This window comes from Microplitis mediator, chromosome 7 (assembly GCF_029852145.1).
Source record: "Microplitis mediator isolate UGA2020A chromosome 7, iyMicMedi2.1, whole genome shotgun sequence".
NCBI lineage: Eukaryota > Metazoa > Arthropoda > Insecta > Hymenoptera > Braconidae > Microplitis > Microplitis mediator.
In genome coordinates, this window is record NC_079975.1 from 663,557 (window position 1) to 680,654 (window position 17,098).

Below are 17,098 nucleotides of genomic sequence, written 5' to 3' on the forward strand. Positions count from 1 at the left end.
TTTACACCGGTTACCCCGATTTAACACCGGTATTTTTAACACTGGTGAATTACTCCTCCTACACCGGTGTAATTTCATTTTTACACCGGGCGGAGTTAAAACGAGTCCATTTTTAACACCGCTCTTTTTACAGTGTAAATAAAAGAAAATGTTGAAATAAAATAATGAGTTTAAGTGGTTATTAATTAACGTAAAGATAAAAAAATAAAACGGTCTAATTTGTCAGCTAATTGATAACAACTTGTCCCATTGAGTTTATTGTTTGTCGGTTAGGTAAATCGTTATTAAGAGAGAGCGAGTTTTAAAGAGGAAGCGATTTTAGTCGCGTAACGACTTAAACGCGCGCGGTAATCACATTGTTCTTGTGGTAATTGCGCATTAATAGATGAGAACTGGGTCTCTGGTGCCTCCGGTCCCTTGCGCAATCGCCCGCGCCTCGAATCATCCTCGTCTCCTCATCAGCCGAGTTGCTAGACAGCAAATCTTTGAATGCCCGGCATTATAATCTACTAAAATCTGTTTCTCTTACACTCCAATTTGTGCTTCCTGTAATTAATCATGTGTCAATAAACCCATCTATTAAATTTTTAATAAAAACTCCTAACGATTTTTCTCACAACGCTCGAGCTCAATCGCCTTCTCTATATTTTTTATATTTATTATAATTATAGCAGAGCACAAGTAGACTGCAACCTTGAATTTTTGATCGCTTACCCAATTCATGATTCAGCATTTTTAAATTCAAATATCCAGACTAAATAATTATTTGGAACATTTTTTACCGGACCCACGAGCAATAAATTTAAATAACAAAATAAATAAATGAATAATAATAATTTTTAAATATCGAGGCAGAGAGTAAACGGTAAAATAATAAACAGATCCAGTATCCAGCATCAAAACTACGAATATAAGCCACGACGATGCAGCTGGAATCCGGAAATTCAGGATCACACGGTATAAATTGGCTGTCTGTGGATTTCTTAAGACTCAGACTCTCGACTCTCGACTCGATATACTCTTTGAGGTTGTTTCTGACGAAGACGAGGATCTGTGTCGCAAGTGGATATTTATTATTTTTAAAAAACGAGTACGCCAAATAGAAGATATCTACTCGTGCGATGTCATAGTCCTGGCAACGAGTCTGTGTATCGAGCTGAGTTAACTCGAGTTATAAACACAGGCTGCAGCCAAGGTGACGAACCGTGCGAACGAGAACTGTCGGCTTTTATAACTCCGTCCTACTGCTGCAAATCTACAGATCGAGAGAGAAGTGTTAGAAAAAAATATATAAGTAATGATAATAATAATAGTAGTAGTAATAATAGTAATAGTGGTAGTAAAAAGTATATAGAAAAAATCTAATGTATGAAGGAGTAAAAAAAGGACACGAGTAACGGACAATCAGAGAGACGTGAGAATGGAAGTAGGATTGCAGCAAAGAGCCAGGACGCATCCGTGGGTAATTCGTGCGACGATAATAAAGCGATGTCGTCATATACCCGCTCACGACGACCAAGACTAAGACTAAGACTAAGACCAAGACCAAGACTAAGACCAAGACCAAGACTAAGACCAAGACCAAGACTAAGACTATAGGAGGACTAGGATATACACTCAGATCGGCTGATGCATATACGGGGCCAGTACCGGCAGTGGTAAGGAGCATGTAACGGTCACTGGATGCTACTCTCAGGCACTACACCACCAGATACTTTATATATACATATATATATTATACTCTGGACCATTCTAATATCAAGGACTCTCGTGTAGTGCCTGCTCGCACCAGCCAACTCTAAAGCTGTAGCTAAATTATATAAGCTGGATGCTGGGACGTATGTATGAGCGTACATACGTTTGAGACACGAGCTTACATGTATGGAGGTTAAGAAGATGGAGGTGGAGGAGAGGGAAGAGGAGGAGGAGGTTAGTGGACGGATGAGCCAAAGCCAAAGGAGCGACGAGAGATGACCTGTGAACCAGCACGATTAAACCTCATAGGATAGATATCCTATCATATAGTCAGATGACTCATGACGCCTTGTCCTGTCTCCTGTCAACAGGTTCAAATGTTTCTTTGACTTTAATTTTTATTTTTATCAAAAAAATATTTACAGCGGTCATTGGAAAATTTTTTTTTTTGTGGCAATGGAAATTTGAATTTAAATATTTTTTAATCTGTCCTACTAATTTTTACATAAAATCGATATTTTACAAGTTTTTTTTATTTAAACGCGGCTGGATATTTTGTTTAAAGTAATTTTGTTGTTTAAAAAAAAAATGTAAACACTTTGGTAAATAAAAAGAACATGAGATGCCTGAAGCGTTTTTTTGGTCGACATTCCGTATAATAATATTTAACTTTATATATGTATATTTATTATATGTATCGAAGGAAGAACAATAACTGTCCGCGCGAAAGATAAATATCAAAAAACAAAGTATCTAAAATAAAATACACACGGTGCACAACAGACACAGGCACACACGGATTGTAAACACACACTGAAAACAAATAGCCGTCAATTTTTTTTTAAATTTTAAAATTGAATTAAATTACACACTGCAAAGTAATTTGACACTCAACTCCTTGGACATTAACGTGTATTTATTTATTTTGAAAAAAATAAAAAAGTAACCAACTCATCGAGCTTAAACTTTCCGATGATCGTTTTATTTAAGTTAAGGCTCTTAAATTTTTTATTATTAAATATATTGAGACTAGCCAGGCATTTCCGGCAGTCGTCTCGGACGAAGAATTATTGAGAGTGTATAGGAACGCGTGCGGACGTGATGGTCGATCGCAATCGTCCTACGAATAACCATTACGTCTTACGGGACATGATTATTGGACGATCGAATAATAATCGTAATCATCGCCGAGGGATAATGACCAAGGAGGCGCGAGAGAGTTGAGATTATTATAATAAAGAAAGAGAATGTCAAAGGATGAATGGGAGTGAGCGAAAATTTTTTTTATTTTTAACAAATACATATACATTAAGTATATATTTTTAAAAAAAAGTAGAGGTGATGGTGAAGGTGACACTCGGCAGATGCTAGGCTCCGAGTGGAAAAATATATAAAATAGAGGCGCAAACAGAAAGGCTGCGAAATATAATAGAGTATATATAATGAAAAAAAGGATCGGCATCAATGTTGCTGTGGAGTGAAACAATCTGCACCTATCTGCGGATTGGCAGGCACGATGTTGAAGCTGGAGCTGGAGCTAAAACTAAGTGAGTCGCCCGAACGACAGGCAAATGGCTAGCTTCGAGTCGATCATCTTGTCTATCCACTTCTCTTCACTTCACCTAGCCTTTTTTAATCGGAACACATAAATATGAGTATGTGGGTGTGTTTAATCATTTTTAAAAACTCAAACCGCTTTTATGGACGTACTTCAACGCGACCCTGAGTGATCGGGATCCGATCATCGCCGTCGATCTCAAGTATCAAGGCTATCTTCATTTTCTTACTTCATATTATTTTTTTTTAATTACTTTTACTTCGTGGCAACATTCTCATAATTATTAATTTAAACATTTATTTACTTATTTATTTATTAGTCCGTTGGTCTAAATTATTATTTTTAATCAAGCCTGTAATACTCATAACACTTCGATATTTAAATTTGATTTTTGATGCTGATAATTCGGTTTTTAATTTAAAAAAATCCGTACTTAATAGCCACGTCCTTTAATCAAATATTAATTTTTACAAACATCCGTATGACTGATAATTAAGTATTGCATAAATAAAAATTTATTTACAGTTGAATTTGAAATTTTTAATAATTTTTAAAACAAGTAAAGGTTTCTTTATAATAAAAATGTTGTTTAAAAATAAAAATATCGAGGGATTAATGGCTCGCTAAGAAGAAGAAGAAGCAGAAGAAGAAGAAGGCGTATCTTTCTTCGCCTTCAATAACGCGATTGCGCTCTGGTTGATTCGTGAAAGTAAAATCGACGCGGAGATCGATTTTAAAAGGAGTGAAGATAAGAATATGGTCCCTTGTAATCAAGACTCATATCTCTACTCGTCGAATATTAACCGAAAAAAAAATTAAGAGCAAGAATTTTTCTGGTTTCGAGCATTAAAGATAAAAAAATAATAAGAGAACAAGAATGGGAAGATCTGGGAGATCACCAAGACATTAAACACCTATTTTCATCACTTGGCCCACGTCTTGATTCTCTGTTATCCTTTCTCGGTGTTATTATTATCATTATTGTCGATTCCCATTCGTGTCCTTAGGCAAGATAATCAGGTAGCTCATAGCAACTGCGCTTACGCAATAAATCCTCTTCCTAATCCCCTTTGGTAAGGAAGACGATCGATATAAGGCTTCTATTCGCATTCGCCGGGTTTTAAAAATAAGAATAGACTCGTATCGAGGCACACCTTGGATTCTAATACCGGTGATTCGGCACCAAGAACACGCACCATTGGGTCTGAAGGACAAGGCCATTCTCATCGAAAAACTCAACGTGATCGGCATCGTTTTAACGCTAATTAAAATCACGGTGATATGACCTTCGGTCAGAGAGTTTATAATACTTTAGATCTATACTTTATTCCACGTATTCACCAACACGATAAATCGATTTACAATCTTTGCTATTGTTATTATTATCATTATTAGTATTTTACTTTTTAATCGTTGAAAAGGTTTAAAAAGTTCTATTAGATTTCGATAAGATTTTTAAATTCATTTACTAGCTTCCTGGAGTTCTATAACAACCATCGAGATATCATTTTACTCATTTGAGCTGATATATAAATATATAACCATAAATTATACCAAAAAGTTTGAGCCATATTCAAAATCGAAATTTTGCGTAAATTTTATTTAATTTATTTCTCAGCTCCTAATGGTGATTAAATAATTATTGAGGTGCCATTTCACTCATCAGAGGGCCTCTTTACATATAAAATTAATGAACTAGCTCAAAAAAAAATTTTTAATACAGAAAAATTAAAATAAATGGGACCTAATTTTGATGAGCAGTAAAGATATCGACTTTAGTAAATGAATATTTCTGTCATGAACTTAAAACTGATTAAATTGACTCAGGTAACGATAGAAGTGTCTCGCTATGAGAATAAAATTAGTATTAATATCGTAAAAAAAATAACAAGTTGATCGATTAATTAAGCGTTAGTTGAACGTGTTAAATGATCCGCAAAAAGTAACTCCATAATAACGAAACAATTTTTTTTTGTAGCCAACGTACACCTTGTACTGCCACGAGTACTTGTCAGTAACTTACCATGCATGTATATATAGTTGGCGCAACGATGAGTGAGGTACCTTGTTATGCACTCGTTTTATCTCGCTTCCCGCGGAGACGCCGTGCATCCATGCATGCATGTATCCATACATCCACAACTTTCAGCTCCGTACAACGTACACCTTACCCACTACTGGCACATGGACTCTAGTGCGAGACCTGGCCGTGCCAAGACACCGCGACCTGTCAGTCACGTAGTTCACCGCGACACGGAATTTCATTTCGTCCTTTTTTAAATTTATTATTCAAATATTATCGCTAAAAATCGATTTTGTATTCAGCTTTTTGCGCTCAGCAACACACACTCGTTCATTTGCTTCTCGTCATACTTGATCAAACAATGAATCAATTTTTTTTTAATTGAAAAAATAAAAAGAACGTCATGATGTAGTTTTTTTTTTGTTGCTGTAAATATAAATTGTTAAAAATGCCAGGTCATACACCTGACATGCCTGATAATTTTCGAGCTGTTGAGGAGAACAAAAAGAATTTATTGTAAAATGGATGGGAGTAAAAATAGCATTGAAAGCGAATCGACGAGTTCAAGAGCAAAGTCTTAACATAACATTAGTGGTCTCTGCTCGGGCAACTCGACAACAGTAGAATGGAGTATGGGTTTTGCTGGCTGGCGGTTGTGAGTAGTATGAATAATCCCAAACAAGTCTCGATATGTGTGAGGAGCGACAGAGAGACAATAGGTCGAATGTAAATGTGGGAACGTGAGTCCCATCAGTGATCGTTTCTCTTGAGACGACTCGAGTCTTGATGTATTTATCGAGCTATCAAGATTCCCTTGGCCTCGCTCTCGTCTGCCTTTTTTTATTCATCTTTTTATTTTTTATTTTATTCATTTACTTGGCTATTTTTTAATCTTGTTTATTTAGCGCTCGAATACGCTCTGACACTAATGACACTGGCTCCGGCTGTAAGCCAAACAGAGGGGGCAGGGAGGGAGGGAGAGAGGGAGAGAGAGTATGGTAATTTGCGGTAATAATCTCGTGCGATTATGAAATCCTTGTAGATTTATCAGTGATCCAAAATGTAAATTGAGATTGAGCTGATGGGAAAAAAGGGCAATTTAGTGTGTGTGCATATTAAACTCGTGTTTGTATAGTTTAACTCGTGTTAAACGTGTGATTAAATGTAATGCAACGAGAGTGTTATCGAGTTAAAAGATAAATTTTATCTCGAGAAACTTACGTTTACTTGGATTTAAATGTTCCGAGGAGATATAATCCTTTAGTTTATTCCTGTGTATCTATTGAGCTACTGATCATGTTTTACTTTTATTTCATTAAAACCAAAGAGCAAAATGGCTAAATTATAAATTTCACTGACAGTCATCATGTTTTCATTTTTTATTTAAAAATTTATTTAACAGAAAATAAAAAAATGAAATCTTTTCGGGACTCGGATTTCGTTACTGAAATTTAAGAAAAAAAAAATGATATTTCTTCATGACCTGGATATAATTTTTTGTTAAATTTTTTATTACAAACAGCAATTAAACCTTTTAATTTTTCATGCACCACTTTCAATTGAATTTCTTAATTATTTAATTCAATTAAAAATAATTAAGCCGATTGTCGTCAACGAGATCATTTAATCACCTCAAAAAAATAATAATATTCTGGCATCGTCCAATTAATTTGAAGCACGCGATATAAAAATCATGGCAGACGTTACGCAATTTTTATATTTTTAAGAGCAATATTTCAGTGGATACTCGTGTACGCAATTAACCGCGATCCGCCGATAATACAACACACACTCTCTTAGCTCATCAACATTTAAATATATAACATTAAAAACAAGGATTTTATTTAAAAACTTTATTTCACCACAATTATAAAAATCCTCTTTAATCTGCCTCAAATTTTATTGCCCTAACGTTTTAGTGCTACGCTATACTATACCGCTGACACTTTTTTTATCGGCAATATTAATCTCTCCTGCAAGAGACATCTTTTATTTGCCAGCTAAAAAAATCGTCATTTTTACTGCCGACATATTACACCATTTTATACATTTACTCATTATTTATTTATTTACTAAAAATTATTTTAATTGTCTATTCACATCCTCGCTAATCTCAAAACCAAACTGATGATCTTCAGTTACGAAATAAAATATAGAGAGTACGATAGTTAAATCAAGTATACCTACACTCTATAGATACATATATATGTATCTGTATATACATACAGTGTCGATGGCGTAGCGGCACACGATGAATTTAAAAGTCCGCAAGTGTGAAGACATCAATCGAAACATGACAGACATGTTGACGTGAACATATCACCAAGTCCTTCGACATCATCACAGACATATCAAGGTGATCGTCTCATCAATGAAACTGACTCATTTATTTCGAAATTTTATCATTCAATTTAATTTTTTTTCCACCTAATTACGTTACTCGAAGAGTCAGTGCCCAAACTCACTCTTAAAATTATCAGATCCCAGTAAACTGTACAACAAAAAATAAATATACATATATGAGTTAGCAGGGATTATTAATTGCCTGATCGCGTCTGAGGTGAATCTTCTTACGTGGGTACAAATAACTAACATGAGCTGGGTGAAGTTGGTGAGGACTGAGCGCAAGGATGAAAATAAGAAAGAGACCGAGGAGGGAAGAAAAAGACGGTTGAACCAGAGAAATGTTTTAAGCTCGAGTCCTATCCACTACTACACAGGATACATAATATGGGAGAGGCGCCCACGCTTAGCTCTCTTGCTCTCCTGGATCATCAGTATCCTTACACATTACTCAGCGCTGCGTTATACAGAGTTGCCGACACGCGCACACGCCAGGTCCTTCTTTCAGCCATAAATTAATGTACCGTCTCTCAGAGAACGATGCATAATTGTGCTCATCTCGATGCTCGTTGCTCGTTGCACGTATTATATGTACAACCAGTCTCGTCCTGATGCCCAACATACACTCGCGAACTCACCCTCACCCTCTGCTCCGTCCAGCTGGATGATAGGCCCATATAGCCGCGAGATATCTCCGCAATGACACGTAACGAGGGATCTAATGGCTTTGCAGACACCGGCCGCTCTTCCTTCCTCTACTTTTTAATATTATTATTATTATTATTGTATATGTGTGTATGTTTGGATGTATGGCATCACTTGTCCGTTTACTCTACTGAGAGTTCGCCCACAAGTTATCACACGGCATCAAGATGCGGAATGCCTCGAATTAATTCTCCTTTAATCACCTTCCTCGTGTTTATCCAACTCTGTACCATGTTAACACATTCATGCTCAGCCTTGTCATGTTGCTTAAGTATTTCAAGATCTTGCTACAGATTTTTCTCATTTTTTTTTTTAAACTAGATTTTTAAATTAAATTAATTGTGATTTTTAAAATTCATTATCAATAAGAGATCATTTTTTTTTTCTTAAATTGATACACACAAAAAAAAATTCTCGACTGGAGGTAAATATTCTTGATTCAAGAAAATTTTTTTGGAGACTTAAATTTTGTCAGATAAAGTACACAGAAAAAAAGGATTTCTTGGCGCAAAAAATTTTTTCTTCATCTAAGAAAATTTTTACTTGACCCAAGAAATTTTTTGTATTATAAAGTGAAAATAAAACTTTTCTTGGGGTAAGAAAAAATTTTCTCGGAACAAGAAAAAAATTTTTCAGGCGAGAAAAAAATTCTTGAGCCAAGAAAAATTTTTGTCTTCAATTCATAATACAAAATATTTCTTGCGCCAAGAAATTCTTTTTTTCTGTGTAGAAATCTTCTCCAACCAAGACGAATTCTCTTGGCTCAAGAAAATCTTGACTTGGTTCCCGAAAACGTTTGTCTTCAAAAATATTTTCTTGACTCAAGATATCTGTTTTTTCTGTGTATTAATGAGAGATCGGTAGTTTTTTGTTTGCATAACGGTTAGAAACCGGCATGATAAATTTTAGTTCGACTGGTAGTGATCTATTTATAAAATAATTACGGGTGTAAAAAATATGTAAATCGGCAACCTGGAGAAGTATAACAACCACCGCAAACCACTTGGATCCTCACAGGTTCATCGGGGTTAACCTTGAGAGTATGATTAGAAAGCAAAAGGTTCCCCGTCGTTTACCGATCACGATTCGTCCTCGGTGCTCGTCGACTGGGAGCCACGGACTCTACTCAGCCGGTGCAGAGACATATCGTACGATCGTCGCTCGAGAAAATAAAAACGGCACAACATCGTCTACAGGTGCCGACTATCCGCGACTATCCGCTACCGATCTCTCGGATTAACTTATTTTTAAACCCGCTCACGAATTAACCCAGCCGATTTACACTTATTATCTTCCGCTCTGCACTCTGCACTCGCTTTATTAGCGATGCTTTCACTCGCCGATTTTTTTTTTTTTTTCCATAAAATCTAAAAACTTAGAGCTTTAAACTTGAAATAATAATACGTATTCCTTTTGTTAAATGTATTCCGTGTGAATATGCGGTCGCGGTAGAGGTACAGGTTTCGGTTAAGATCGTAATCGATTCTGCGACGCCTTATGTATCCACGGAGTCGGTCTCCTCTCCAGACTCCGGCTGATCTTATTCTCCACCCTCGATAAATTTTCGTGGTCAAGCCGTGGTGTTTAATCGTGCGGCTGAATCTCCCAAGGTGTGTAGATAAATGAAAAAAAATTTTAAATAAAGTTAAGAGTTACTTAAAGAACAAAAAGAAAAAACAACGAAAAAAAAAAAAAAAACATAAGAAATCGGTATAAAGTCACGATTGAGGGAGCAGTTACCTGCGAGTAATTTCACTTACACTGCCACCATATCCTCTTGTGTCTTCCTGATAATCTTATACCTCAACAGCAACTACTACTGCAACAACAACTCCAACAACAAGTCCATGATCGATTGCAGTAGGATCATCGAGAGCACGTTTAGTTGGTACCGATCGAGGGGCACTCGGTCTTGTATCAAGAACTATCATCGATATTTCTCTGATGGATAACGAGTAAACGGGAATAGAAAAATCCCCGAGAGAAAGAAAGAAAGGAAGATGTAGTCGGTTGGATCTGTATTCCGGAAGTGACGGGATTGAGGTTAACTGACACTGAACCGTTCGATTTTATTCCAATAGGCTTAACATCCAGGCTTAAAACTCCAACAATCCAGTGTTCGAGTCCTAACCTTTTGTTTTCCTGGCCCTCAGCTTTAGCTTCTGGTGCATGTATGGAGACGTGAACATGATATGAAAAAAATAAAAATGCAAATTTAACCATCGAGTTGCACCGATGCAACCGGTAGAGCTGGAGGACCACTGTCTGAATGTCCGACCTCCGTGCTCGCGACGGCTCTACGTCCGCCGGTTCGGGGCGCGTTTCGTTCGTGACTCCGGTGCTCGATGAATGCATCATTGCAATGCCTACTATGCTCACCAACACGATGCGAGCTGAGGAGAGGAGACTCTTGGACTCTTATTCTTGGGTCCGCTGGGTCGCCTTCATTTGGATGCCGCTCGGTGCCTCCTCATTCTCTTTGTCCAACAAATACTCTTACCCGTCCACTCATTCACTTACTCACTTACTTACTTACTAAGTAACTTAGATAGAGAGTTAGTTACTTGCTGGTGTGGTCTTTTTGTAGGGTCTCCGAGTCTAGCTCGGTATGATACGTACGTTCACGTTTTACGAGCAGATACCGAGAACTACTTGGTCTTTGATGGGTTATGTGAGGCCTCAAGACTGAGGATACGCTGCAGACTGAGGAAATTATTTATTTTTTTTTCTACTTCTGTGCGTGCTATTTCCTTTTGCGCCTCTGCGTACGACAATACGTTTAGTGAATTGGAAATTTTATTTCGAGAAATGGTAAAAATTATTTCACGACGGCCAGCGGAAGTTGAGACAAGCAATTGACGGAATCACTAACTCTCAATTATTTTATTTCATTTTATTTTATTTACTATTGACAGTCTGCGGAATAAAGAAGCACTTTGAGCTTGAGAGCTGTCGATCGAGAAGAGCCTCAATGGAGTTTTAATGAAATAAATTATTATTTTTTTTAAATTTATTCAAATTCCCTGGAGTTGTTGGTTAAAAAAACTACACGGCATTGTGAGATTATAGGGACGAGTTAATTAGTGTATTAAGCCGTAATTAAAATATTGGCCGGAGCGCAACGTGTTATTACGTCAGAGGCTTTTTATTTTTATTGCGGAACGACAGATTCGGCGCGACGATATTATATTACTCTATATATATATTTTTATTTTTAGTGGTACCTCGGACGGAATTTATCGACGATAATTTGCACCTACAGATCATCTCGCTTCGGGATCTCGCGAAAAAGATCTTTCAGCATTTTATTTATTTTTTTATTTTACGATGCACCGAAAAACGGCAATACTCGATACTTAAATAATTTATTATACATTTTATTTATCTACAATCTTTCATGTTTTATAGATATTTATTAGTATTTTCACATTTTGCTGCACACATTATAGATACCGGCAAATATAGAGTAATGAATATGTAACGAGTAATTAAATGAATAATTTTAAATAAAATTTTCCTTTAACGGAAAATCAATTGGACTGGTGATTTTATATAACAACTATTTCCTATACTTTAAGGCATCATATATCTACTTTTCTTGTGTCTCGACACATTGCACCGTATTTATTATTTTTTTTTATTTTTATGCCGATCGTTTATATTATAATTTTTTATCTACTCAACCGGAACTTATTGACTTCCTCATAATATTCAAAAAATTAGAAATTTAGGGGAGGGAGGGGCAAAAGGAGGTACTTAAGGAAATATAAGTTTTCGAGGACTCAAATACGCTAAATCTTTTTTTTTTAATGATATTCAAAGTAAATAGAAGAAATTTTCAGTTACCGTTGAAAAAAAAATTTTTTCATTTCTGCGGGCAAAGTGGGGTACCCCCTAAAAAAGGTAAAAAAAAAAATTTCTGGATTTTAAACGAATTTGATTAAGTTAAATTTTTTTGTAAGTGATTTACATGAAGAAAAATTATATTTTACATATTTATTGGATACAAAAGAACAAAAAAAATTTTTAATAATTTTTATCATAAAACAAATGTCATTAATATTTTTCAATTGACAATCGATTTTTGAAAAAGTTTACCAAAAAAAATTCAAAGTGACGCTTAATTATATTTATACACGGAAAGAAAATTATGGGAAGTTTTGCTATGCATTATGGGAATGGTTCCCATATAATATTATGGGAATGGTTCCTATAATATTATAGAAAGTGTTCCTATAAATTATAGGAACCATTCCTATAATTATAGGAACCATTCCTATAATTATAGGAACCATTCCTATAGTGTTATGGGTATCATTCCCATAATTATAGGAATTATTCCTATAATTATGGGAAACATTCCTATAATTATAGGAACCGCTCCCATAATTTATGGTCGTAATTCCTATGATGGTATAGGAAAAAATTTCACAAAATTATGGGAACCGCTGCCATAATTTTCTTTCCGTGTAGAAGTGATTTTGGAATGTTTAAAAACCATTTTAAATATGAAATTTTTTTTTTATCAAATTTTGGGGGTACCCCGTTTTGCCTACCCTACCCCCTTTTGCCCCCCCTTCCTCCATATTCCACACAAAATTTCGAGACCTCGTAAAAATAAATTATAAATCGAAAACGACGATTTTCAATAAAATTTTGATTTTTGGTACCCCGTGACACAAAAAAAATGTCTTCTTGTCCAGAAAACTTGATAAGTTTTCTATTGTTTCCGTTAAAACAAGATACCGAGTACCCTAGATTCTTATTCTATCGTGTTTCCGAGCACTTAGTAGTACTAGATGAGGAAATGACTCCTCTTTAGTTAGATTCCCGGTTCCACTGAGTAGTACCCAGCTCTAAAATATATCTTACTGATCACCGTCTACAGCAACCAATTGACTGGAGATAATATGTGACCTGCTAATGGAAACGGAACTTCAATAGTACATAACTTAAGTCTGATTTCAAATGCACTATCTTCAGATACGGATACAAATGCGGATACGGATGTGCTTGTAAGTACTTTTAGCAGTACCTCCGACAGTACAGCGTCATTAGCAAATATATATATAAGTAATGTCGGAAATGCAAGACTATCAGCTTCGTCAAGCTTAACAATCGCCAAGAACCGTAACCCGCTCCACTTTCAATTTAACATAAAAAAATGGCCATCTTTCCCAACCCTCTCTATGAAATGACGTTCGATTTAAAAAAAATTCTGTTGACCTGATAAACTTTTCTAATATTAATCTCAATTAAAAAAAAAGTTTCTATATCAGAAATGTTTATTCATTTTTCACGTGCTCTGACGTAATTCCCCTCGGGTTAAACCGAATGCCCAGCTACTCGCAAACGACTCAATCATCCTCACAGCCATTGAAAGCGATCTGTCTATTCGCACACCGGACGATTATAAACTCGTTCGCGGTAACCGGAGCCTCGACGAGCAAACCAACTCACCACCAACACACGCTCTGGTCTTGTAACTCGACGCCGGGTAATTACACTTAACTCTCAATGCGTCTCAACCTAGAGTACCTAGATCCACTCAGACACAGACACTCAGACACTCGGTAAATCATCTAATCACTGATCCTCAGCGACAAGTATTTTGTCCGCCGAAACAAGTATCGGAAGGAAATAGATATAGAAAATATAAAATTAAATTTATTATATAAAATAAAGTGAAGCATTATTTTAGTCGACATAATAAATATTTAAACTCTCACGACTAACTCATGATGAAGCCTTAGTCTGGTATCCCTAGGCGTCGAGGCAATTTCCCTGAAACCCCATTAACCCCTCGAAGATGAACGGTCCAAGGAAGTGCAGCACCAGTGCGGGTCTATCTCTGTACTCCGGAGCCTGGTTTTAAATGAACGAGCGAGACAGAGGGACTCGCACTTGTCGTTCACATCCACACTATCCGCTTACATTCTTACTCTTCTTTGCTCTTCTCGCTCTTGCTCTGGCTCTGACTCTGCTGGCATGTCTTGCTTTCGCGCATTCTTCAGCTCGACTCAGTTCAGCTCAGCTTGGGTTGGCTTGACTTGTACTTCACCTCTTCCTTATATTATACTTTGAGCGCGTGCGATATCTCTCTGTGCTGGTAAGCTCCATTCCAGTGAAAGAGACCCGAGTGAGGTCACAAACCGAGTGCTGCTTATGTAAACCATATACAAGTACCGTCATTTATCTAATAATATTACGGCGCAGCTCTTGTCGTGTTTCGAGAAAATTTTTAAATATTTACTCCGGGGTGTGTATTGGCTCCGAACATTTTATCAATAAATAAAATCATTTTTTTCCAAAATTTAAATTCACAAAAAATTTCTCAAAGTGAAATTTAATGGATAAAAAAAAATCAAACCTTTGGCAGTAAATTAAATTAAGTGAAAAAAACGTTAAAAGTCAAAACAAGAATAAAATAAAAATAATAATAAATTGTTGGCCGGTTTTTAAGGCAAAAAAAAAATACAAGTTTCGCAAGAGAAATACGTATGTCTTGTGGTTTGATCTCGCGCCCGTTGACAAATTTGACAAGGTAGGCAATCGATTGCTCTTAATCGGTGGTAATCGATACAGCGATCGGGTCCCATTAGTGCTGCGGGTAAGTCCCGCGGTTCTTACTTTTATATACACAAGTGCATGGACCAGATAGCCACTTACATTTGCTTTTCGATCACGTCCTTTACTACTCACCCATAAGACCAAGAAAATCGAGTGGAGTTTTCTCTGCCCCACGTCACTTGTCACAGTCCATGCGGACTACGTACAGTCTACACGATGATGGAATTTTTTTATTTTGTAAAACGAGAGTCGAAAAAAAAATTACGTATGTCTCCTCCATCATACATATACGAGCAGTACTCTCTGTACGTTCGACAGTTGTGCGACCGTTTACGTATACGTATGATCCGTATCGCTTCTCGGTTTTATACATACATACATACATATATGTATATATAGATATATAGATATATAGATATGTATGTACTTTCACGATGATATGCCATTCACGTTTCTCGTGCAGACGTTTTAACTAAAAAAACATTATATTCTTAAACTTTTATCTTGCTTACCAACAAAATATACACATAATTAAATTTTATATTTATCCATTTTGTAATTATTTATCGAGTTTCATCAGTTGAAAAATTATTCCATTTCATTCACAACTTTTAACATTTACTTTTTTATGAAAAAAAAATACTCATGCATTTTTTAAGCTATAAAAATATTTTAAATAAAAATATTCGGCAAGTTTATTTTTTTAAATCTAGATTAAAACTTTTGGAATATCGTAAAGTAGTCTGCTGATAACAAGAACAAACAACGCGTGTCACTATCGAGGTGAATGTTATAATTTAAATTTATACTTTAGACGCATCAAGTACGTTAGTGTTATCAGTAGACAATTATAATTATTAAAGTTTTTTATTGTACTAAAAAAATTTACTTGCTGATTATTTTTGCGATCGAAATGTTGCTATGGATTGGAAATTTTTAAATACTGGACCAAATAATTTCATCTAATAGAGAATCGAAAGCGAATTATCGATATCTAAGATCAGTTTTAGGAAAAATAGATTTCAAAAAATCAATTTTGAAATTTTGATGTCAATAAACTGACAGTAATTTGAGTTTTCCGCACGAGCCTTCGGCGAATGCTGTCAACAAGTCTATTATTCCCATTATTACTGTGAATAACGCCCTCTACAAGTTTTATATTGTACTAAAAAATTTACTTGCTGATTATTTTTGCGATCGAAATATTGCTATGGATTGGAAATTTTAAAATACTGGACCAAATAATTTCATCTAATAGAGAATTGAAAGCGAATTATCGATATCCAAGATCAGTTTTAGGAAAAATAGATTTCAAAAATCAAAAAATTAATTTTGAAATTTTGATGTCAATAAACTGACAGTAAATTGAGTTCTTCGCACGAGCCTTCGGCGAATGCTGTCAACAAGTCCATTATTCCCATTATTACTGTGAATAACGCCCTCTACAAGTTTTATATTGTACTAAAAAATTTACTTGCTGATTATTTTTGCGATCGAAATATTGCTATGGATTGGAAATTTTAAAATACTGGACCAAATAATTTTATCTATGACAGAATCGAAAGCGAATTATCGATATCCAAGATCAGTTTTAGGAAAAATAGATTTCCAAAAATCAATTTTGAAATTTTGATGTCAATAAACTGACAGTAAATTGAGTTTTCCGCATAAGCCTTCGGCGAATGCTGTCAACAAGTCTATTATTCCCATTATTACTGTGAATAACGCCCTCTACAGTCAATTATTCAAGTTCTACTCCAGCGTATGCCAGAGAAAATTGGTTTTCAAATATTCCAGGGTGAAATAGTCCACAGCAAAAATTTATTTAGACATTCAAAAGAAATTCTTCGAGTAGAAAAAAAATATAATCGGAGATAATTTTTTTTTTTCAATTATAAAATAAATTAATGAACTGCAATGACTGGATGTATGTAGAAAATGGGGAATAGAAAGATTGGCAGATTGTCGACCGGGAATTTATGGGCCACCTTAGCGTTAAACGACGCGGACTGGCAAGCGCGAGCAAACAAGTAAGATAGCAACATACACACACAGCTGACTGTTGCACATATAATATATATATGTATAAAAGCAAGAGAAGATCTTAAGTCAAGTCAAGTCGTGCCAGCGCGGCCCAATTACTTTAAATTGAGTTATAACCGGATCAAATTGCCGATAATTGGCGATTGCATAGCTTAATCGGC

At 35.6% G+C, this 17,098-nt stretch overlaps 1 protein-coding gene across 1 annotated transcript in view; it reads right to left on the reverse strand.

The window, feature by feature from the left end:
* Window positions 1-17,098, reverse strand: part of LOC130670714 (myrosinase 1-like) — an 89,527-nt gene that overhangs the window by 71,977 nt on the left and 452 nt on the right. The window lies entirely within an intron of this gene.